Source organism: Sapajus apella, unplaced genomic scaffold (genome assembly GCF_009761245.1).
Source record: "Sapajus apella isolate SASKATOON/1434 unplaced genomic scaffold, GSC_monkey_1.0 scaffold37, whole genome shotgun sequence".
In the NCBI taxonomy this organism is placed as follows: Eukaryota; Metazoa; Chordata; class Mammalia; order Primates; family Cebidae; genus Sapajus; species Sapajus apella.
The window spans coordinates 20,817,744-20,841,796 of record NW_022436977.1 but is presented as its reverse complement, the minus strand read 5'-3'; the positions used below and the strand labels follow the sequence as shown (position 1 = coordinate 20,841,796).

The following is a 24,053-nucleotide window of genomic DNA, read 5'->3' as shown; positions in this document are numbered from 1 at the left end:
AAAAAAAAAAAAAAAAAAAAAAAGGCTCTATTTTCCCCTTTTCCAGTCAAAAACCTGCAGCAGTAACCACTATCGTACATCTTTTGTGCTTCCCTTCTTTTGGTCAATTTTCAAAGATAAATCTATGTCATTGTATATATCAATACTTCATTCTTTAACCTTGTTGTGTAGTATTCCAATGTGCAAATATATAAATAAGCCGTAATTTGTTTATTCATACTCCTACTGAACATTTGGATTGTTCCAGTTTGAGGGACAATTATAAAGTTGCTATGAACATTCTCATACAAGCTTTGCAGAATAGCTGTATGTTTAATTTTATCAGAAAACACCAAACAGCTTTCTTAAGTTACTTAGTAAATGGAAAAAAGCTCCATCAGACATAGATGAGAGTAAGTTGCTCTAATCTCTGTTAACACTTGGCCTTGGTTTTTTTTTTTTTTTTTTACTTTAACCACACTGGTGGATGTCTATTCATATTGCACATCAATTTTTACTTGCATTTCCCTGATGAACAACAATGGAACACATATTTACTGACATCTGGAGGTATTTTTTCGTGAAGTGCTTATGGACGTATTTTCCCTGTTAAAATTGACGGTTTATCTTTTTCTTATTGATTTGCAGGAGTTCTTTATATATTGTGGATCTGACTTCTTTATTATACTATGCTTCAAGTATTTTCTTAAAAAAAAAAAAAAAAAAAGTAAATGGGCAAAGGCATTGAATAGACATTTCTCCAAAGAAGATATACAAATGGCCAATAAGCACATGAAAAGATGCTCAACATTACTAGTCCCTATGGAAATGCAAATCAAAATTACAATGAGATACCTCCTCACACCATTAAGATGGCTACCACCAAGAAAAGAGAAAACAAATGCTGGAGAGTATGTGGAGAAACTGGAACTCTTATGCACTACTGGTGGGACTATAAAATGGTACAGCCACTGTAGAAAATAGTAATGGTACTTTCTCAAAAAATTCTAAATACAATTACCAAGTGATCTAGCAATTCTACCTCTGGGTGGGTATACACTCAAAACAGTTGAACAAAAGGTCTCAAAGAGATACTTGTATATCTACTTTCATAGCAGCATTATTCACAATAGCTAAAAGGTGGAGGCAACCTAAACGTCCACCAACAGATGAATAAGCAAAATGTGGTATATACATATAATGAAAGATTATTCCAGCTTTAAAAGGAAGAAAATTCTAAAATAAGCTTAACATAAATAAACCTTGAAAAAAATTATGCTAAGTGAAATAAGACAGTCAGAAAAAGACAAATACTGTATGATTCCACTTATATAAAGGATAGACAAGTACTAGAATGGTGGTTGCCAGGGGTTGGGGGGATGGAGAAATGGGAAGTTATTGTTTAAAGGGTATAGAGTTTCAGTTTTACAAGATTAAAAAGGTTGTGGAGGTGGATGGTGGTAATGGTTGCAGAACATTATGAATGCATTTCATTTCACTGGACTGTACATTTAAAAATGGTTAAGGCTGGGCATGGTGGCTCACGCCTGTAATCCCAGAACTCTGGGAGGCCAAGGTGGGCGGATCACCTGAGTTCAGGAGTCCAAGACCAATCTGGCCAACATGGTGAAACCCTGTCTCTACAAAAAAAACAAAAATTAGCCGGCATGATGGCAGGTGCCTATAATCCCAGCTATTAGGGAGGCTGAGGCGGGAGAACTGCTTGAATCCAGGAGGTGGAGATTGCAGTGAGCCTAGATGACACAACTGTACTCCAGCCTGGGTGACAGAGTAAGACTCCATCTTAAAAAAAGAAAAAAAAAAAAAAGGTTAAGATGTTAAATTTTAAGTTATATGAATTTTAAGTACAATTAAAACTTGGGAAAAAGTGTTGGCGGTTGCAGTGGCTCATCATACCTGTAGTCCTAGCACTTGAGGAGGCCAAGGTCGACAAATCACTTGAGCCCAGAAGTTGGAGATCAGCCTGGGCAACATGGCAATTACCCCATGTCTATAAAAAATACAAAAATTAGTTGGGTGTGGTGGTCCCTGCTTGTCATCTCAGCTATTCAGGAGGCTGAGGTGGGAGTATCAATTGAGCCTGGGGTATTGAGGCTACAGTGAGCCATGACTGCACCACTTCACTCCAGCCTGGGTGAGAGTGAGTCTCAAAAAACAAAAACAAAAACAAAACACCTTGGGGAAAAAAAAAAAAAAACTTTAAATAAAGAATAGACTAATATAGTACACAAGTTTTTAGTTTTCCCTAATCACCACGTTCACTTTATCTGCTTACATACTTGGTTACTGAGGACACCAAAGGTTTTCTTTGGGATTAATTTGGTTTTTAATCCTATTCAACAGTATAAAACAGTTATTTATGATTTATAATCAGTGTATACATGTAAGATGCTTAGAGTGAAAACTGCTTGGTAGATACTGCTAATCAAGCCTTAGTGAATTGTTTTTACTGCAAACCAAGCAACGCTTTTTGTACAAAGCCTTTATTGCAACCATTATACAATGTCTTTTATATCTGGACAGTCACAAAGCATCTCATGTCGTACGATTCCATTTATATAAAATATACACAATAGGCAAGTTTATAGACAATAAAAAGTAGATTAGTGGTAGGGAGGGGTAGAAAGGGAAAGGTTACATGGTGATAGTTAAGGGATGCAGGGTTTCATTTTGGTATAGTAAGAATACTACAAAAATTGACTGTGGTGATAGATGCACAACTCTGAATACCTTAAAAGCCATTTAATTGTATACTTTAACTGGGTGAATTGTATGATATGTGAATTATATCTCAAGGAAGTTATTTTTAAAAGAAAAAGAAAAATATATACTTCACTAAAAAAACTAATAAAAATATGAAAAGGTACTTAATACTACTAGGCATCAGATTAGCACCAAAGTGAGATACCATCATACATCTATCAGAGAAACTTATAAAAATATGAAAAGGTACTTAATACTACTAGGCATCAGGTTAGCACCAAAGTGAGATACCATCATACATCTATCAGAGAGCTAAAATATAAAAGTCAGATAATAACGTGTTGGTGAGGAGACAGTACAGCATATATACACTGATGATAAGAAGAAAAGCTGTATAATCACTTTGGAAAGTAATATGGTAGTACCTATTAAAGGTGAATATAAGCATATTACATGATGCAGAAACTCCATTCCTTTATCAAGAAAAGGTTGACTATTTTATTCACAAATTTAATCCCTCCCCAAATATATATATATATATATATATGTGTGCGTGTGTGTGTGTATATATATATATATATATGCATATATATATATGCATATATATATATATAAATTTATTGAGACAAAGTCTCATTCTCTTACCCAGTCTGGAATGCTATAGCACCATCTCAGCTCACTGCAACCTCCACCTCCCAGGTTCAAGTGATTCTCCTGCCTCAGTCTCCTGAGTAGCTGGGAATACAGGCACCCAGCACAATGCCTGGCTAATGTTTGTATTTTTAGTAGAGACAGAATTTCACATATTGGCCAGGCTGGTCTTGAACTCTTGACTTCAAGTGATCTGCCTGCTTCACCCTCCCAAAGTGTTGGGATTACAGGTGTAAGCCACCACGCCTAGCCCCTCCCCAAACATATTTGAGTGACCACTGACTAGGTGCAATAAGGAGTATAATGAAATAACCCAGTTCTCCAGAGGAAGATAGGAAAAAAGAGCTGATACTCATGAAAAACAGCACAATATCACAAAAGTAGAACCACTTGAGGCAAGGTTCAAAGCCTTAAGTATACTGAAAAAGACTAATATTTAGTCTCAATGAACTAAGGCCAGTCAACTACTTGCCTAATTGTGAAAAATATTTAAAAATGAGATATATATATATATACACATATGTGTGTATACATGTATATATATACTCATATGTATATATATATGTATATATATACACACACACACATTTTTTTTTTTTTGAGATGGAATCTTGCTCTGTCACCCAGGCTGTAGTACAGGGGTATAATCTTGGCTCACTGTAACCTCCACTTCCCAGGTTCGTCATTCTCCTGCCTCAGCCTTCCAAGTAGCTGGGATTACAGGCGCATGCCACCACAGCCCAGCTAATTTTTGTAGTTTAGTAGAGATGGCATTTCACTATGTTGACCAGGATGGTCTCAAACTCCTGACTTTGTGATCCACCTGCCTCAGCCTCCCAAAGTGCTGGGATTACAAGCATGAGCCACCGCGCCCAGCCATAAATTTTTTTTTTTTTTGAGACAGAGTCTTGCTCTGTCACACAGAAAGGAGTGCAGTGGCATGATATCAGCTCATTGCAACCTCTGCCTCCCCGGGTTCAAGCAATTCTCCTGCCCCAGGCTCCCTAGTAGCTGGGACTACAGGCAGGTGCCACCATGCCCAACTAATTGTTGTACTTGTAGCAGAGATGGGGTTTCACCATGTTGACCAGGCTGGCCTCAAACTCCTGATCTCAAGTGATCCTCCCACCTTGACCTCCGAAAGTGCTGGGATTACAGGTGTGAGCCACCATGCCCAGTCCATATAAATAATTTTATCTGTAAATAGAGGTCAAAGATTATGCTTTAAAAAGTAAAGCAAAGTTGAGGATTTTGGTAGTAGCTTTTAGTGCTCTAAACTTCCCTTAAAACATTTGAGTCCAATGTTTGAGGTTCATGCATTTGATTTTTTTATGTGTTTCCAGAAACATATATATCATCTAAGAAAGTTGAGGAATACCTATTAGACCCAGTAGGCTACTGCTGCTTATGAACCTAAATCTCATCTCTACTCTGTCATTTGGATGTATGAAAATAGGATTTGATACACATATTTGACTTATACCCACTATATGTTTGGCACTGTAATAAACGTCGGCAATATATCTTTTTAATTGCCTCTTCCACTCTAGTCCCAGCTACTTGACAAGCTGAGGCAGGAGGATCACTCCAGCTCAAGAGTTCATGGTCAGCCTGAGCAACATAGACACACTTTGTCTCAAAAAAGTAAAAATATAAAAATACAAAAATAAATTGCCCCTTCTAGGTACATGAGAAACTAGTTAACAGTTTTTCTCAACAGTAGTTTTTCTGGGAATTGGAGGTCACGGATGAAACAAAGATCAATTTTTCATTCTATATCCTTTCTCTCTGTTATTAAAAATAACCTCAAATTAAAAAGTCATTATGATTTCAAGTTACATATCATATTAAATACATACAATAATTTTTACCTGTATTATTTTATGACAGCTAAAATCCAGATACCTTCAGATATGTTTAATTCCTACATCTCTAGACAAAGCCCCCTTTCTTCTTCATACACCCCCATTCTCAACCCCTTGAAAAGCATAGTTTATGTCAACGAACACTTACCTTCAAAAGTTTTCTCCGCTGGCCAAATGTTCAAGAATAATCAATCAGTATCAATGCAGGCAATATTCCAATTTATAATCTACCTGAGGTCCTCTCACATTAGGAGCTGGGCGTTCAGACTCCTTTTTAAATAACTGTGGGTCATGTGACTATATGAAAAGCCTAATAGATGTCTGAATTATTAGCACCACTGTAGTATCCTGCAGATAGCAGTATTCACATAATACTTCACGTAATTCACAATGACAACTTAAAAAGTCCTAAGCAGGTAAATCACACTACCAAGCAATTAATTGTTCAATGTACTAAAATTTCTAAATGTGTTGTGTGAAAAACAACTATAGCTAAGTAATTTATATCATAAATTGTAAATAAAAAATACCACTAGCTCTATGATATGCAGATGTACAATCTGATTTCACTTTAAGTTAATCTCACTTCCTTTCTTCACTAGAAAATGAAAGAGTACAATTCAGAAGTTGAAAGAAAAGGAAAATCCAGGAAATTCAATCAGATCTACATGACTCATGTTGTGTCAATTGCAAGTTTTTTATTTCAAACTTTAAAAAAAGGAAATTTCAAGGGCCTTTCAAATTATGTTCAAGTCATATGCCTGATTAGACAATTGAATCACTTTACTGGACTACATTTTTCCCCTTGACTCAATCTCTTCTCTTGCTGCCACAAATATGTTTGCTCAGTATAAATGGAGTGATGAAGACTGACCTTTCTACTTGAGCATCTGGCAGAACTGGATTTTAAATAGTATGCTTAGGATTTTACTTCACTTGATTTAAGGCAAAAGAAGTGAAATAAAAGTTCATGGATAATAGATCCATATATCTAATTTTAATTCTAGGAATTTCAGAGCCTCTGCCTCACCCTCTTTGAAAAATTCAGCATCTCCCACCAGGATGAGGTATAACCAGAAGTGAAATGTTAAACTACTACTGTGAGAACTCAGTAGCAGTTCTACTTTTAAGAATTATTCACATCTATTTTCTGTTCTAAACAAAGTGGAAAAAATAGAACAGAAGGGAGAAAAAAAAAATGTTGTGCCCTTAAGCCCTGCCTAGTACCTTGACTCATTCCAATGCCTTTTCACTGATTTTCTATCCAACATCACCAAAATAATAAGACTTTCATTTCCTTCTTTCTTTTGTACCTCATAACCTGACAAAACAGTCTTGGAAAGTGTTCTGGATATTTAAGACCACATATACTTCAGTGTTCTGTTAAATTTTTACTCTTCCTAATATTTGTCATCTTATCCTAGTTACTGTATACTCCTGACCCAACCCATTATTCACTAAAATTATAAACATAGAAGACAATGTGCAACTGCTGAGAAATTACATACTCAAAGCAGCCCTCAAAAACAAATTTCCATGAATACCTAATGGAAAGAAGGAGCCTTCATTTATGAAATTTCTTTTAGATCTGCTACCTGATTTTCATTCAATACTAGCATGTGATCAAGAGCTAATCTGCATAGCTGAAAAGAAGCTGAGTCCAATCATTTATTCACAGCAGGCATAGTGCTAGAAGCTAAGGATGCAGAGACAAAAGACTCAGACTCTTCATTCAAAGATCTCAAAGTATAGTGGAAGAAAGAGTCACATAAACAACAATCAAAATATCATGGATAAGTGTCATGGCAGGAGTATGCCCAGAGTGGCATAAGAGGACCAAAAAAATGAGCACCTAACTCTGAAAAGACTGGGAAAAGCTTTTCAGACAACATAGCATTAGAACCAAGTCTAGAGAGATCCTTAGGAGGAACAGGGATGGGAGTAGAGGAGTAGGGCATTCTATACAGAGGAAGCAGTATGTAAAAAATAAAAATTAAAAAATTCTATACAGAGGAAGTAGTATGTAAACATACATATTCCATTTGGGATTATGCAAACATTCTGGAAACAGAGTGTGGTGTTGGTTACACCATTCTCTATTTATGTACCTAAAGTGACTGAATTGTACACTTAAAAATGACAAATTTTCGGCTGGGCGCGGTGGCTCAAGCCTGTAATCCCAGCACTTTGGGAGGTCGAGGCGGGTGGATCACAAGGTCAAGAGATCGAGACCATCCTGGTCAACATGGTGAAACCCCGTCTCTACTAAAAATACAAAAAATTAGCTGGGCATGGTGGCGCGTGCCTGTAATCCCAGCAACTCAGGAGGCTGAGGCAGGAGAATTGCCTGAACCCAGGAGGCAGAGGTTGCAGTGAGCCGAGATCGCGCCATTGCACTCCAGTCTGGGTAACAAGAGCGAAACTCCGTCTCAAAAAAAAAAAAAAAAAAAAAAAAAAGACAAATTTTATGTGTATTGTACTACATATACCTATATTTGGGAGAGTACAAACACCACATAAGGTATCTGTGGAGGAGACTGAGTGGCAAGAAAAAAGACTGAGATGCAACAGGGCTAAAGGGTTTTGCATTTCACGGTAAAGGAGTAAGTATGGAGGCTAAACCAGGGTGGAAGAAATACTGGAAAGTGCAGGGATGATTAGGAGGCTACCAATAACTCCAGAGGAAAGTTAAAGTCTAAATTCTGAGAGGCAGTGTGACAAAAAGAATGAACTGACTTCCAACACAGCAAGAAAGAAGAATGAAGGGGTCTTGGAGCCTTAAGTTAAGGAACAAGAAGAGTCTAAGACCACTCTCAGGTTTTGTGCTTAAGCAATCAAGCAGATGACAATGCCAAGTCACCTAGAGAAGCATTAGGTTGGATCAGGAATCATTCATAATTTTTGCTTTGATCTGCCAAGTTTGAATGCCTGTGGACAAAGGATAAAGACCAGTAGTTAGAGGAGTTGCTTGGTTTCTTAAGTGGGTCTGTGTACTCTCTGTTGCTTCAAGGCCCAGGCAACAAACAGCAGCTGAGATTTCAAAAGGAAGCCATTGTTCCATCCTTTGACCAGAATCCAGCACTATCACCCAGAAAATCAGGGGTTTTAACAGGTTCAGGAGGTAGCTTCTCTGGCAAGGTCCTGAGGTTCTCAGTAGTACCTTCAGTGAGGCTCCTCATGGGGCAGCATCTATCATCAAGGGTGAGCCAAAGATGAATAAATAACATGGCTGATCCTTCATGGTAGTCATTGCTGACATTTAGTTCTCACAGAAATAACTGGGGAAGGCTGGACCCGGGGGCCCATGCCTGTAATCCCAGCACTTTGGGAGGCTGAGGCAGGATCACAAGGTCAGGAGTTTGAAACCAGCCTGACCAACATGGCAAAACCCCGTCTCTACTAAAAACACAAAAATTAGCCGGGCATGGTGGCATGTGCCTGTAATCCCAGCTACTCAGGAGGCTGAGGCAGAAGAATTGCTTGAACCAGGAGACAGAAGTTGCAGTGGGCTGAGATTGCACCACTGCACTCCAGCCTGGGCAACAGAGTGAGACTCTATCCCAAGAGAAAAAAAAAAAAGAAGAAGAAAAGAAATAATGGGAAGTGCCAGAAGCAGTGGCTCACGCCCGTAATCCCAGCACTTTGGGAGGCTCAGGTAGGGAGATCACTTGATGTCAGGAGATTGAGACCAGCCTGGCCAACATGGTGAAACCTCATCTCTACTAAAAATACAAAAATTAGCTGAGCATGGTGGTGCACACCTGTAGTCACAGCTACTCAGGAGGCTGAGGCAGGAGAATCACTTGAACCCAAGAGGCAGAGGTTGCAGTGAGCCAAGATGGCGCCACTGCATCCAGCATGGCAACAGTGGGAGACTCCATCTCAAAAAATTAATAAATAAATAACTAGGGAAGTTTCACAGGATAGAACAGAACCTGAAAGGTGGGGAGGAGAGGGAAGGATAAGTTGTTATTTTGAAATGCAAACGGGACCTACTGTATTATTCCAGGCTACCAAAGCCTACAGCTTACCAGTTTATAAACATTTTAGTAAAGCAAGACCTTCTTCATACTGTTTGTATACAGCTTTTTGTAATTAACAATATGGAGAGCATATTTTTATATCATAACATCCTTCTATAACTTCGTGTTTAAAGCTAAATAGTATCTGATTATATATCATGATTTATTCAACCACATATTGCTGGATGCTTAAGTTTGAAGGAAGCTTTTCAAGCTAATTTTAAACATTTAGCCTATCATTCCAAGTAATCCTAATCCCATTTTTATGGTGACATCTAGCAATATCTCAGCATTTTATCTGAAGATTCCCTGTCTATAAAATTCCCTTTCAATTTTTGTTTAAAACATTTTTAAAACCCTATATAACCAGCTAAAAGAATCCATAGCAACTTACTAGCCCTTTTATAAGAAGGAATTAAACTGCTCACTTGTTGGGGGTGCATTAATTTTATCAAGCCACTAGTGTACCATATTGTACAAGAGAGGAGGCAGGTAATTCACTAAATAGCACCCTCGTGGCACCAAAGAGTAAATGCATCTTCAATAAGTGAACCATGTGCTTTTTGTCAGCAGGATTAGCATATTATTTTATATCTCCTTTCCCATCCCATGGACGCTTATTGGTCCCTCCTTGAGTTAGCAATAAAAGCAGACAGAGATGCCTCCATCTGTGCTCACGTTGTTGCTTCTACCCATGTCCCAGAGCTCCCTCAATTTCTATGCCCAACCAACTCCTCCTTATCATTCAAAAAGTTCAACTGTTACTCCCTCTAGAAAGTCTTCTCCAACCAGCTCATCTTGAGCCAAGTGGTCTCAAAGTGTCCTGCCTGAATCTCTGATTATAAAGTCAGTTTATTAAAATGGCAATTTTAAATTCACAAAATCATAAGCCTCTTTAAGTCAGGACCTTGCCTTTCACTGTAATACCACATAGCTTCATTAATAATTGCAAAAGGAATGTTGTGATTCAAAGAGTACAACAAAGTTTTATCTGCCTATGAATATTCTTCTCCACCGGTAATATTAATATCATCTATTGCAAGCAACTGGATAACATCCTTAACTGTTACGGCTATGTATAATTTTCCAATAAAATACAACAATAATTTGACACATACTCAATGTGTAATCATTGTTGTGATGCATGGTATTTAAACACGATAGGCATAAATTGCTACCATTGGTAATTTTCAGGAATGGAGTGGAATGGCATATGGTGACCAACTTCTCCCTCCAACAGAGATATGGCTGACCTCATCTACCTCTGTTCTACATCTTTCTAAACGTTCCAAGTTCCAAAACAGCCCCATACTATACCGTATCTTCCTCTCCTTCCACAAACTCTCCACTAAAATTACTATTTTCACAGGAAATTGAATTAAGCTGAGACTTCTTTCTCTGCTTTTCTGCTGAACTGTCTGTCACCTTTACGATAAGCCTTACATTCTACCATCCCTTCTTGGGATTTTTAGGTAGAGACAGTTCCTTGAAAGGTTGTAAGAACCTCAGACTTCCCTCTTTCCATGTCTCTCCTAGTACTTTTTTTTTCTTTTGAGATGCAGTCTCGCTTTATTGCCCAGGCTGGAGTGCAATGGCGCGATCTCAACTCACCATAACCTCCGCCTCCCAGGTTCAAGTGATTTTCCTGCCTCAGCATCTTGAGTAACTGAGATTACAGGCACACCACCAAGCCCAGCTAATTTCTGTGTTTTTAGTAGAGACAGGTTTTTCATCATGTTGCTCAGGCTGGTCTCGAACTCCTGACCTCGTGATCCACTCGCCTTGGCCTCACAAAGTGCTGGGATTAGAGGAATGACCCACCGCACCTGGCCTCTCCTAGTGCTTTTTAAAATGAATAGATACAGTATACTTTGGGTGGTATGAATTTTTTTTTTTTTTTTTTTTTTGAGATAGAGTCTCACTCTGTCACCAGGCTGGAGTTCAGTGGTGCGAGCTCGGCTCACTGCAGCCTCAGCCTCCTGGGTCAAGCAACGCTCCTGCCTCAGCCTCCCAAGTAGCTAGGATGACAGGCGCGGGCCGCCATTCCCAGCTAATTTTTTTTTTTTTTTTTTTTTTTTTAGTAGAGAAGGGGTTTCACCATGTTTGCCAGGATGGTCTCGATCTCTTTGGCCTCATGATCCGCCCGCCTCGGCCTCCCGAAGTGCTGGGATTACAGGTGTGAGCCACCACGCCCAGCCTGGGTGGTATGAATTTTAAAAAAGCCTTTCCCTGACCAGGCGTGGTGGCTCACGCCTGTAATCCCAACACTTTGGGAGGTCGGGACAGGCGTATCACCTGAGGTTAGGAGTTCAACACCAGCCTGACCAACATGGTGAAACCCTGTCTCTCTTTTAAAAAAAAAAAAAAAAAAAAAAAAAAAAGCCTTTCCTGACTCAAAATCCCTCTCCCAGATTACTTGCCATTTCATCATTTACAGATTCATTTGGGTTAACAAATACACCTTCCTCTCCTCCTGCTGACAAAAAAACAAACAAACTAAGCAGCATAGGTTTACTGGTGGTGCAAAACAAGCTGATAATTAATCATACTAAGACAATAGTTTTGAGAGAAAGTGGGGAAGGAAAAGAGCAAAGGTAGACGTTTCAGTGAGTTACTTAGTGGAACTGCTTTAATGGGGAAGCAAGAAAGCTCTAGCTATGAAAGAACATGGGGATGCAAAAGAAAAGAGAAGGAAACCGGGTAAAGCCCAAAGATTGACTTCAAATTTCAACCTAAAGCTCCCCAAATATCCACCTTTTTTTCTTTCCCTTTGAAAGCTGACTTCTATCTGCAATTCCCACCATGAGAAGGGACTGGTTTAACTATTTTTGCTCTTAACTGTTACATACTCATTTACTTTACACAATACTTTGAAATATATGGAGTCTTCGCATCTCGAAAATGGAGATACCACCTGCTCGTAGACCAGAAGCAGCAGGTGATTACTCAGGAACACACTGACATTACTTCATTAGATTAACAAGAGGTGCACTTAAAATACAATTTTAAAAGTTCTTTCCTCCACACATCACCATTGAGGTATTTCAGATTAAAAGAAAATGCTGGTACATAAATGTTCATAGCAGAATTATTCACAATAGCCAAAAAGTGGAAACAATCCAATGTCCACCAAACGATGAATAGGTAAACAAAACATGGTATATCCATACAACAGAATTATCATTTGGCAATAAAAAAGAATGGAGCAGCTGGGCGCCGTGGCTCACACCTGAGGTCCCAGCACTTTGGGAGACTGAGGCAGGCAGATCACCTGAGATCAGGAGTTCAAGACCAGCCTGATCAACATGGAGAAACCCCATCTCTACTAAAAATACAAAATTAGCTGGGCCTAGTGGAGCATGCCTGTAACCCCAGCTACTCAGGAGGCTGAAGCAGGAGAATCGCTTGAACCAGGAGGCAGAGGCTGCAGTGAGCCAAAGACTGCACCACTGCACTCCAGCTTGGGCAGCAACAAGAGTGAGGCTCCATCCCAAAAAAAAAAAAAAATGGAGCACAACAACGTGAATGTACTTAATGCCAAAGAACTGTACACTTAAATACCGCTAAAAAAGGCCGGGCACAGAGGCTCACGCCTGTATAAATCCCTGCACTTTGTGAGGCTGAGACGGGCGGACTGCCTGAGCTCAGGAGTTCAAGACCAGACTGGGCAACCCAGTGAAATTCGAACTCTACTAAAATACAAAAAATCAGCCAGGCATGGTGGCATGCACCTGTAATTCAAGCTACTCTAGAGGCTGAGGAAGAAGAATTGCTTGAACCCAGGAGGCAGATGCTGCAGTGAGTCGAGATCGTGCCATTGCATTCCACCTGGGCAACGGAGTGAAGCTCCGTCTCAAAAAATAGTAATAATTTTTTTTAAACTGCTAAAATTAAAAAATTTTATGTTATAGTTTGCCACTTTTTTTTTTTTGAGACAGAGTCTCATTCTGTTGCCCAGCCTGGAGTGCAGTGGCGCGATCTTGGCTCACTGCAACCTCTGACTCCCAGGTTCAAGAAATTCTCCCTCCTGAGTCGCTGAGAGTACAGGCGCCCACTACCACACCCAGCTAATTTCTGTATTTTTAGTAGTAGAGACAGGGTTTCACCATCTTAGCCAGGCTGATCTTCAACTCCTGACCTCGTGATCCACCTACCTAAGCTTCCCAAAGTGCTGGGATTACAGGCATAAGCCACCTGCCCAGCCAGTTTGCTACGTTTAAAAAAAAAAAAAAAAAAATGAGGTACTGACATATGCTACATTAAGAGTGAACTTTCGAAAATATGATGCTAATTAAAGAAGCCATTGATAAAATGTCACTTACCATATAATTTTATATGAAATGTCCAAAACAGTCAAATTCACAAAAACAGAAAGTAGATTAGTGGTTGCCAAGAGCTGGAGTTACAAGAGAATGGGGAGTGACTGCTAGTGGGTAGAGGGGGTTTCTTTATGGGGTAGTGATTTCATAAGTAAATTATATCTCAGTGAAGTTGTTATTTTTAAAAAAGCAGCTTCTGGTAAACACAGTATCACTGATATTGCTGGGACATTTAAGAAACATGTATAAAATCTGAATAAAGGTAAGGCCTCAGAAACTACACAATTAACTTATTAACATAGGAGAAACATCAATAAGGTACAAAGCACAAATCTGACTACCATGATGAAATTAACATTGCTTGGAAAAGAAACAATGTTGCCAAAAAAAATTTTTTTAATGTGCAGAATTAGACCTCTGTTAGGTCTAAAAGGGGCAGTAATGTGTATTGGTTAAAAGTTGAGACTCAAAAGCTGACGTAGGGTCTAATCCCTAGCTCCATCATCACTAGATCTGTGATTCTGAAAAAGCTACTTAACTTTAATTCAGACTTAATTTCTTCATCCAAAACACATAAGGTTGGTTTTTTTTCATTCATGCAGCTAAATTATTATTTTGCTTTTAACTTTTTCCTTGGTCTTTACGATTAGAAATTTCTTCACAATAAAATCCTTTTTTATATTGTAACTGTTTTACATGTACTTTTTATTTTTTGAGATGGAGTCTCTCACTGTCACCAGGCTGGAGTGCAGTGGTGTAATCTCGGCTCACTTCAGCCTTTGCCTCCTGGGTTCAAATTATTCTCCTGCCTCAGCCTCCCAAGTAGCTGGGACGACAAGCACACACCACCACACCAGCTTATTTTTTTTTTGGTAGAGATGGGGTTTCACCATGTTGGCCAGGATGGTCTCATTCTCTTGACCTCATAATACACCCGCCACTGCCTCCCAAAGTGCTGGGATTACAGGCATGAGCAACCATGCCTGGTCTTTTTTTTTTTTTTTCCTTTTATTTTTTTTTAATATATATTTTATTGTGCTTTAGGTTCTGGGATACATGTACAGAACATGCAGGATTGTTGCATAGGTACATACATGGCAATGTGGTTTGCTGCCACCATCCCTCTGTCACCTATATGTGGCATTTCTCCCCATGTTATCCCTCCCCAACCTCCTTACCTCCTGCTGTCCCTCTTTTATTCCCCGCCAACAGACCCCAGTGTGTGATGCTCCCTTCCCTGTGTCCATGTGTTCTCACTGTTCAACACCCGCCTATGAGTGGGAACATGTGGTATTTGATTTTCTGTTCTTCTGTCAGGTTGCTAAGAATGATGGTTTCCAGATTCATGCATGTCCCTGCAAAGGACAGAAACTCATCATTTTTTATGGCTGAATAGTATTCCATGGTGTATATGTGCCACATTTTCCTTGTCCAGTCTATCATCGATGGGCATTTGGGTTGGTTACAGGTCTTTGCTATTGTAAACAGTGTCGTGATTAACATACATGTGCATGTGTCTTTATAATAGAAGAATTTTTAATTCTTTGGATATATACCCAGTAATGGGATTGCTGGGTCAAATGGAATTTCTATTTCTAGGTCCTAGAGGAATAGCCACACCGTCTTCCACAATGGTTGAACTAATTTACACTCCCACCAACAGTGTAAAAGTGTTCCCATTTTTTCACATCCTCTCCAGCATCTGTTGTCTCCAGATTTTTTAGTGATCACCATTCTACTGGAGTGAGATGGTATCTCAATGTGGTTTTGATTTCCATTTCTCTAATGACCAGTGATGATGAGCATTTTTTCATATGTCCGTTGGCCTCATAAATGTCTTCTTTTGAAAAGTGTCTGTTCATATCTTTTGCCCACTTCTGAATGGGTTTGTTTTTTTCTGGTAAATCTGTTTTAGTTCTTTGTAGATTCTGGATATTAGTCCTTTGTCAGATGGGTAGATTGCAAAAATTTTTTCCCATTCTGTTCGTTACTGGTTCACTCTAATGATTGTTTCTTTTGCTGTACAGAAGCTCTGGAGTTTAATTAGATCCCATTTGTCTATTTTGGCTTTTGTTGCCAATGCTTTTGGTGTTTTGGTCATGAAGTCCTTGCCTATGTCTATGTCCTGAATGGTTTTGCCTAGACTTTCTTCTAGGATTTTTATGGTGTTAGATCTTATATTTAAGTTTTTAATCCATCTGGAGTTAATTTTAGTGTAAGGTGTCAGGAAGGGGTCCAGTTTCTGCTTTCTGCACATGGCTAGCCAGTTTTCCCAACACCATTTATTAAACAGGGAATCCTTTCCCCATTGCTTGTTTTTGTCAGGTTTGTCAAAGATCAGATGGTTGCAGATGTGTGGCGTTGCCTCCTAGGTCTCTGTTCTGTTCCACTGGTTTATATCTCTGTTTTGGTACAAGTACCATGCTGTTTTCATTACTGTAGCCTTGTAGTATAGTTTGAAGTCACATAGCACGATGTCTCCAGCTTTGTTCTTATTGCTTAAAATTGTCTTGGCTATGCAGGCTCTCTTTTGGTTCCATATGAAGTTTAAGGTGGCTTTTTCCAGTTCTCTGAAGAGGGTCATAGGTAGCTTGATGGGGATAGTGTTGAATCTATAAATTACTTTGGGCAGTATGGCCATTTTCACAATATTGATTCTTCCAAACCATGAGCATGGAGTGTTTTTCCATCTGTTTGTGTCCTCTCTTATTTCCTTGAGCAGTGGTTTGCCATACTTCTTGAAGAGGTACTTCACATCCTTGTTAGTTGTATGCCTAGGGATTTTATTCTCTTTGTACCAATTGTGAATGGCAGTTCATTCTTAATTTGGCTCTCTTTAAGTCTGTTATTGGTGTATAGGAATGCCTGTGATTTCTGCACATTGATTTTGTATCCTGAGACTTTGCTGAAGTTGCTTATCTGTTTCCGGAGATTTTGGGCTGAGACGATGGGGTCTTCTAAATATACAATCATGTCAGCTACAAATAGAGACAATTTGATTTCCTCCTTTCCTAATTGAATACCCTTTTTTTTTTTCTTGCCTGATTGTTCTGGCTAGAACTTCCAATACCATATTGAATTGGAGTGGTGAGAGAGGGCATCCTTGTCTAGTGTCAGATTTCAAAGAGAATGCTTCCAGTTTTTGCCTATTCAGTATGACACTTGGCTGTGGGTTTGTTGTAAATAGCTCTTATTATTTTGAGAAATGTTCCGTCGATACCTAGTTTAGAGAGTTTTTAGCATAAAGGGCTGCTGAATTTTGTCAAAGGCCTTCTCTGCATCTATTGAGATAATCATGTGGTTTTTGTCTTTGGTTCTGTTTATGTGGTAGATTACGTTTACAGACTTGCATATGATGAACCAGCCTTGCATCCCCGGGATGAGGCCTACTTGATCGTGATGGATAAGCTTTTTGATATGCTGCTGCAATCGGTTTGCCACTATTTTATTGAAGATTTTTGCATCTACGTTCATCATGGATAATGGCCTGAAGTTTTTTTTGTTGAGTCTCTGCCGGGTTTTGGTATCAGGATCATGCTGGTCTCATAAAATGATTTGGGAAGCATTCCGTCTTTTTGGATTGCTTGGAATAGTTTCAGAAGGAGTGGTACCAACTCCTCTTTGTATGTCTGGTAGAATTTGGCTGTCAACCCACCTGGACCTGGGCTTTTTTGGTTGGTAGGGTATCAATTGCTGCCTCAACTTCAGCCCTTGTTATTGGTCTATTCAGGGTTTCGACTTCTTCCTGGTTTAGGCTTGGGAGGGTGCAAGTGTCCAGGAATTCATTCATTTCTTCAGGTTTACTTGTTTTTGTTCATAGAGTTATTTGTAGTAATCTCTGATGGTAGTTTGTATTTCTGTGGAATCGGTGGTGATAACCCCTTTATCATTTTTTATTGCATCTATTTGATTCTTCTCCCTTTTCTTTTTTATTAATCTGGCTAGCAGTCTATTTTGTTTATCTTTTCAAAAAACCAGCTCCTGGATTTACTGATTTTTTTAAGGGTTTTTTGCATCTCTGTCTTCTTCAGTTCTGCTCTGATCTTAGTTATTTCTTGTCTTCTGCTAGGTTTTGAGTTTTTTTGATCTTGCTCCTCTAGCTCTTTCAATTTTGATGATTGGGTGTTGATTTTAGATCTTTCCTTGCTTCTCATGTGGGCATTTATTCCTATAAATTTCCCTCTAGAAACTGCTTTAAATGTGTCCCACAGATTCTGGTACATTGTGTCTTCGTTCTCGTTGGTCTCAAAGAACATCTTTATTTCTGCCTTCATTTCACTGTTTATCCAGTCAGCATTCAAGAGCCAGTTGTTCAGTTTCCATGAAGTTGTGCGGTTCTGAGTTAGTTTCTTAATCCTGAGTTCCAATTTGATTGCACTGTGGTGTGACAGACTGTTTATGATTTCCGTTCTCTTGCGTTTGCTGAGGAGTGATTTACTTCCAATTATGTGGTGAATTTTAGAGGTGTGATGTGGTGCTGAGAAGAAATGTATATTCTGTGGATTTGGGTTGGAGAGTTCTGTATATGTCTATTAGGTTTGCGTTCAGATCTGAGCTCAAGTCCTGGATATTCTTGTTAATTTTCTGTCTCATTGATCTAATATTGACAGTGGAGCGTTAGAGTCTCCCACTATTATTGTGCGGGAGTCTAAGTCTCTTTGTAGGTCATTAAGAACTTGCTTTATGTATCTGGGTGCTCCTGTATTGGGTGTATATATATTTAGGACCATTAGCTCTTCTTGTTGTATTGATCATTTTACCATTGTGTAATGCCTTTCTTTGTCTGTTTTGATCTTTGTTGGTTTAAAGTCTGTTTTTTCAGAAACTAGAATTGCAACTCGTTTTTTTTTTTTTTTGCTTTCCATTTGCTTGGTAAATCTTCCTCCATCCCTTTATATTTGAGCCAATGTGTGTCCTTGCATGTGAGAATGGGTTTCCTGGACTCAGCGCACCAATGGGTTTTGACTTCTTATCCAATTTGCCAGTCTGTGTCTTTTGATTGGGGCATTTAGCCCATTTACATTTAAGGTTAATACTGTTATGTGTGAATTTGATCCTGCCATTTTGATGCTAACCAGTTGTTTTGCCCATTGGTTGATGCAGTTTCTTCACTGTGTTGATGCTCTTTACCATTTGGTATGTTTTTGGAGTGGCTGGTACTGGTAGTTCCTTTCTATGTTTAATGCTTCTTTCAGGAACTCTTGTAAGGCAGGCCTGATGGTGATGAAATCTCTGAGCAATTGCTGGTTCACAAAGGATTTTATTTTTCCTTCGCTTATGAAGCTTAGTTTGGCTGGATATGAAAATGTAGGTTGAAAGTTCTTTTCTTTAAGGATGCTTAATATTGGCCCCCACTCTCTGCTGGCTTATAGGGTTTCTGCCAAGAGATCCGCTGTGAGTCTGATGGGCTTCACTTTGTGGGTAACCCAACCTTTCTCTATGGCTGCACTTAGCATTTTTTCCTTCATTTCAACCCTGGTGAATCTGACGATTATGTGCCTTGGGGTTGCTCTTCTTGAGGAATATCTTTGTGGTGTTCTCTGTATTTCCTGGACTTGAATGTTGGCCTTGCTTGCTAGGTTGGGGAAGTTCTTCTCGATAATATCCTGAAGAGTGTTTTCCAGCTTGGATTCATTCTCTCCGTCACATTGAGGTACACCTATCAAACGTAGATTAGGTCTTTTCACATAATCCTGTACTTCTTGGAGGCTTTGTTCATTTCTTTTCACTCTTTTTTCTCTAATCTTGCCTTCTCGCTTTATTTCATTGAGTTGAACTTCAATCTCTGATATCCTTTCTTCTGCTTGGTCGGTTCAGCTACTGAAACTTGTGTATGCTTCGCGAGGTTCTTGTGTTGTGTTTTTCAGCTTCATCAAGTCATTTATATTCCTCTGTAAGCTGTTTATTCTCATTAGCATTTTGTCAAACCTTTTTTCAAGGTTCTTAGTTTCTTTGCATTGGGTTAGAACATGTTCTTTTAGCTCAGAGAAGTTTGTTATTACCCACCTTCTGAAGCCTGTTTCTTTCAATTCAACAGACTCATTCTCCATCTATAGCCTCTGCTATAGGACTACTGGAGGTTCACTCCAGACCCCACTTTCCTGGGGATCACCAGTTTCTGCCAGTTTTCTGCCAGTTTCTTCTGTTTTCTTTGTCCCAGAAGGATACCCGCCAGATGTCAGTCTGAGCTCTCCTTCATGAGGTGTCTCTTTGGATATACAGGGGTCAGGGAGCTGCTTGAGGAGACAGTCTGTCCCTTATAGTAGCTCAAGGGCTGAGCTGTGAGCTCCACTGTTCAGTTCAGAGCTACTGGGCAGGTACGTTTAACTCTGCTGCAGCAGAACTCATAACTGCCTTTTTTTCCCAGGTGCTCTGTCCTGGGAAGATGGGGCTTTATTTATAAGTTCCTGATATGCTGCTGCCTTTTTTCAGAGATGCCCTGCCCAGCAAGGAGGTAGCTTAGTCACAGTCTGCCAGCAGTGGCATTGCTGAGCTGCTGTGGGCTCTGCCCAGCTGCTGTGTGAACTTCCTTGTGGTTTTGTTTATAGAGGTACAGTTAGAACTGCCTCGGTAATGAAGGTCTACCTCAGTAATGGCGGAATGTCTCTGTAATGGCAGACTGCCTCAGTAATGGCAGATTGCCTTGGTAATGGTGGACTGCCTCGGAAATGGTGGACTGTCTCGGAAATTGCAGACACCATTCCCCCCACAGAACTGGACCATCTTGGGTCCAGCTGAGCTTGCTGCAAAACTCTCAATCCAGAGCATTTCAGATTGCTGGTCTTTGTGGGGGTGGGAACCACAGAGCCAGATCACCTGGCTCCCTGTTTCAGCTCCCTTTTTTTCAGTTGAATGGGCGGCTCTGTCTCCCATGTGTTCCAGGCGCCAGCTGAAACGGCAGCCCGGATTTGTGTGAGTTTTTGTGTGGAGACCTGCTGTGCCGTGCTGGAAACTCATGGTGCTTTCAGCCCAGGAATCTCCTGGTCTGTGGGCAGTAATAACTCATTTGGAAATGTAGTGATCACTCACCCTCTGCGTTGTTCTCACTGGCGACTGCACTCCAAAGCTGGCCCTATTTGGCCATCTTTTTCTTTTTTCTTTTTTTTTTTTAAGAGAGATAAGGTCTCACTACTTTGCCCAGGCTGGTCTCAAACTCCTAGGCTCAAGCAATTCTCCCACATCAGTTTCCCAGAGGATGGGACTACAGGTCCACGCCACCACCCCTGGCTTAACCTTTGCCTTTATATTAATATTTACATTACTTTTGCCTAACACTGCATTTCCTCCCTTTGCTAGCTTTCTTTAATTATAATTTGTCAATTTCATATTTCTATTGCCTCTAAAGTCATGTTTTTTCCTGTGTCCAGGCTAAAAATTTAACCTTCTCTTTGTCTTAAAACTCCTATGTCTCCCCCAGATCCGCATCTTCCAGAGCTCTTATTGTGTTTGACTCTCAGGATTTTAAGTGTTCCTATCACTTCTTGATTATATTCAATGTGTCTACTTCCTCAGTGGATTGTGAACTCTTCAAGGGCAGAGAATAGGTCTGTCTGCCTTGTCTGCTGTACCTCCATGTAAATAACTAGTGCCTAGAATAGAAGGGTTGGGCATTTAAACACTTTTTGAATGATTGAATTGACAAATAATGAATGTGGTCATGGTATACTTCTTTAGCTTTAACAGATTCATTACATTGTTTTGATCACTTCATATCAAATTTCCCTACCACTTGTATCAAGTTGTTAACTGCTCTGGAGTCCTATTATTCATCATCCTCATATGACTAGCAAACGCAGAGCTACTGAGAATTTGGCTTCAGTGCATACAGATATTTTACCATTTGATAACTGAGTTGCTAACTAAATCTTCATGAAACAAAACGTCCAAATATTCATTCTTTACCAGATTTAAAAGGGAATAAAGTAAATATCTAATGAATAATAACTTCTGCAGGGTCTCAGGCAAGGGTAAAAACTACTATTTCCCTCTCCCCTCTCTGTTCTAAGATTTTTAATAAGGCCACTTGTCTTGCTACATGGGGAGAGTGTGCAGCTGATTAGAGGCCCTGAATGTTGCCTAGTCAAGTGCCTTCACTTCATTCTGTATAAGGCAAATTAAATATTGACAGACATAATCATCTATCTTTAACTTTGCATTCTGTGTCTCTGCCTTGCTTCTAGCAAGAGGAAGTCTTTCAAACCTGAGATCTATTTTATGCTGCTCCTTAACCTCTGCACCAGTTCCTAAGAATGCAAACAAAATGCCTCTTTCCTCCAAACCTCATCTGTTCTTTCCTGCTTCTCACTGTCCTCCCTACCTTTCCTTTAATTTCTTCAGCCCCACTCCCTTCCAAACAATGTCTATCCCTCATTACGTTTTCTTTGGTTTCCCTGAAAGCCCTTATTTACTTAATGATAACTTCACCTGAAATTCCCCCTACTTGATCATGGTACATTCTAGTAGTGTACTATTTTTGTATTTTAAGCACTTCTTTTGCATTACAAAAAACATACCTATATTATTTCTAACTTTTATGGATTCACTTAACAACACTGACTACTTACCATGTTCACAGCACATATTATTGGTCTTTTTTTTTTTTTTTTGCAGATGTAGAACTATTCTGCAAATTAAAATCAGCCTAAAGATCAGGGACCACATAGAAGATGGATTGTGACATGCTCATACATAGCACCATACAATAATAGAAATTATGTTAGCTTATTCACTAACAAGATAAGAGGCAACAGACAGTACATTTTAGAACTTTGCTCATATTTTGATGAAATAACAAATATTATGGATTTTTTCCTATCCAACATGTGAACTACTTTCTATACAAGTCTTAGTGGGAGACACTTTAGAAACTGAAAATACCAGATACTCACTTTCCCAGCTTCCTCTACAGCTAGGATAGAGTACATGACTTGGGTTTGGCCAATCGGACACTCTTACCTTGGCCTTTGACAATGAAACTGTGACAGTAAAGAAGCAGGAACCATGTAGAATACATTCTGGTAGTCAGCAGAAGTAGCTAAGACAGTTGTACCACCAGTACAAAGCATACAGGTGTAGATGTGGTAGTGCTGTGGCATTGGTGCCTAGTGTTTCGTGTCTAAGATGACAACAGGGCAAGCTGGAGCATCCAGAGAGATGTTTGGAGGTGGAAGCAGCAGTATCCTCTCAGACTGCCTCTGTAGTAGTATTCTGGGTCCTGGGTGCTCCCTAGCCTCCCTTGTTGTTGTCCATTTTCTAAGCCCGTTTGTTGTCCATTTTCTAAGACCGCTTCTGCCTGCACCATTTCTATAAAATATCTGAGCTACTCAATGTCCTTTCAATAAAGTTCCCCTATGTTAAAATCAATCAAAGTCAGCCAGGCACAGTGGCTCACACCTGTAATTCCAAAACTTTGGGAGGCCGAGGCGGATGTATCAGTTGAGGTCAGGAGTTCAAGACCAGCCTAGCCAATATGGCAAAATCCCACCTCTACTAAATATACAAAAATTAGCTGAGTGTGGTGGTGGTGCACACCTGTAATCCCAGCTGCTTGGGAGTTTGAGGCAGAAGGACTGCTTGAACCTGGAAGGTGGAGGTTACAGTGAGCCAAGATCATGCCACTGCACTCCAGCTTGGGCAACAGATTGAGATTGCAAATAAATAAATAAATACATATATACATAATACATATATACATACATACAGCCAAAGTTGTATTTGCTATTGCTTGCAACTAAGCACTCAGTCCCAGCACTTTGGGAGGCCATGGTGGGTGGATCTTTTCAGCTCATGAGTTTGAAACCCAGCCTGGGCAACACGGTGAAACCCAATCTGTACAAAAAATACAAAAATTAGCCAAGTGTGGTGGCATGTACCTGAAGTCCCAGGACTTGGGAGGGTGAAGTGAAAAGACTGCTTGAGCTGGGGAGGCTAAGCGTCCACTGAGCCACGATTATGCCACTGTACTCCAGCCTGGGTGACGGAGGGAGACCCTGTCTCAAAAAAATAAAAATACATCTATCGAATTAATATTTCCCATTCAGCCTCTGAGTATTTAAAGAGGTATCATTAACATACATGTTTCAATATGTAGAATAAATTTTTTCACTATTATAATATTCTAATGAACATCTTGATATAAAAATTATTTTCTTGTATTTTAAACCATTTCCTGAGGGGAGATTCCTAGGAGTTAACCTGTCAATCTTTCATAAAAACTGTACTAACTTAAACTTATACTCATTATATTCTTATTTCGTAGTTCCTGCTAATTTACATAATAAATTTGGAACTTCTTTGTTTTAACTTACAGTTTTTGCTTACTAGTGAGGTTGAAATAAATATTTTTCTTTTTTTTTTTGAAATAAACATTTTTCACATGCTTATTAGCTAACTGTAATTTTAGTAGAGACATGGTTTTACCATGTTGGCCATGCTGGTCTCAAACTCCTGACCTCAAGTGATCCACCTGGCCTCTCAAAGTGCTGGGTTTACAG

At 39.5% G+C, this 24,053-nt stretch overlaps 1 protein-coding gene across 7 annotated transcripts in view; it reads right to left on the bottom strand.

The window, feature by feature from the left end:
• The window catches only part of FRMD5 (FERM domain containing 5), a 330,792-nt gene that overhangs the window by 278,427 nt on the left and 28,312 nt on the right, over positions 1–24,053 (bottom strand). The window lies entirely within an intron of this gene.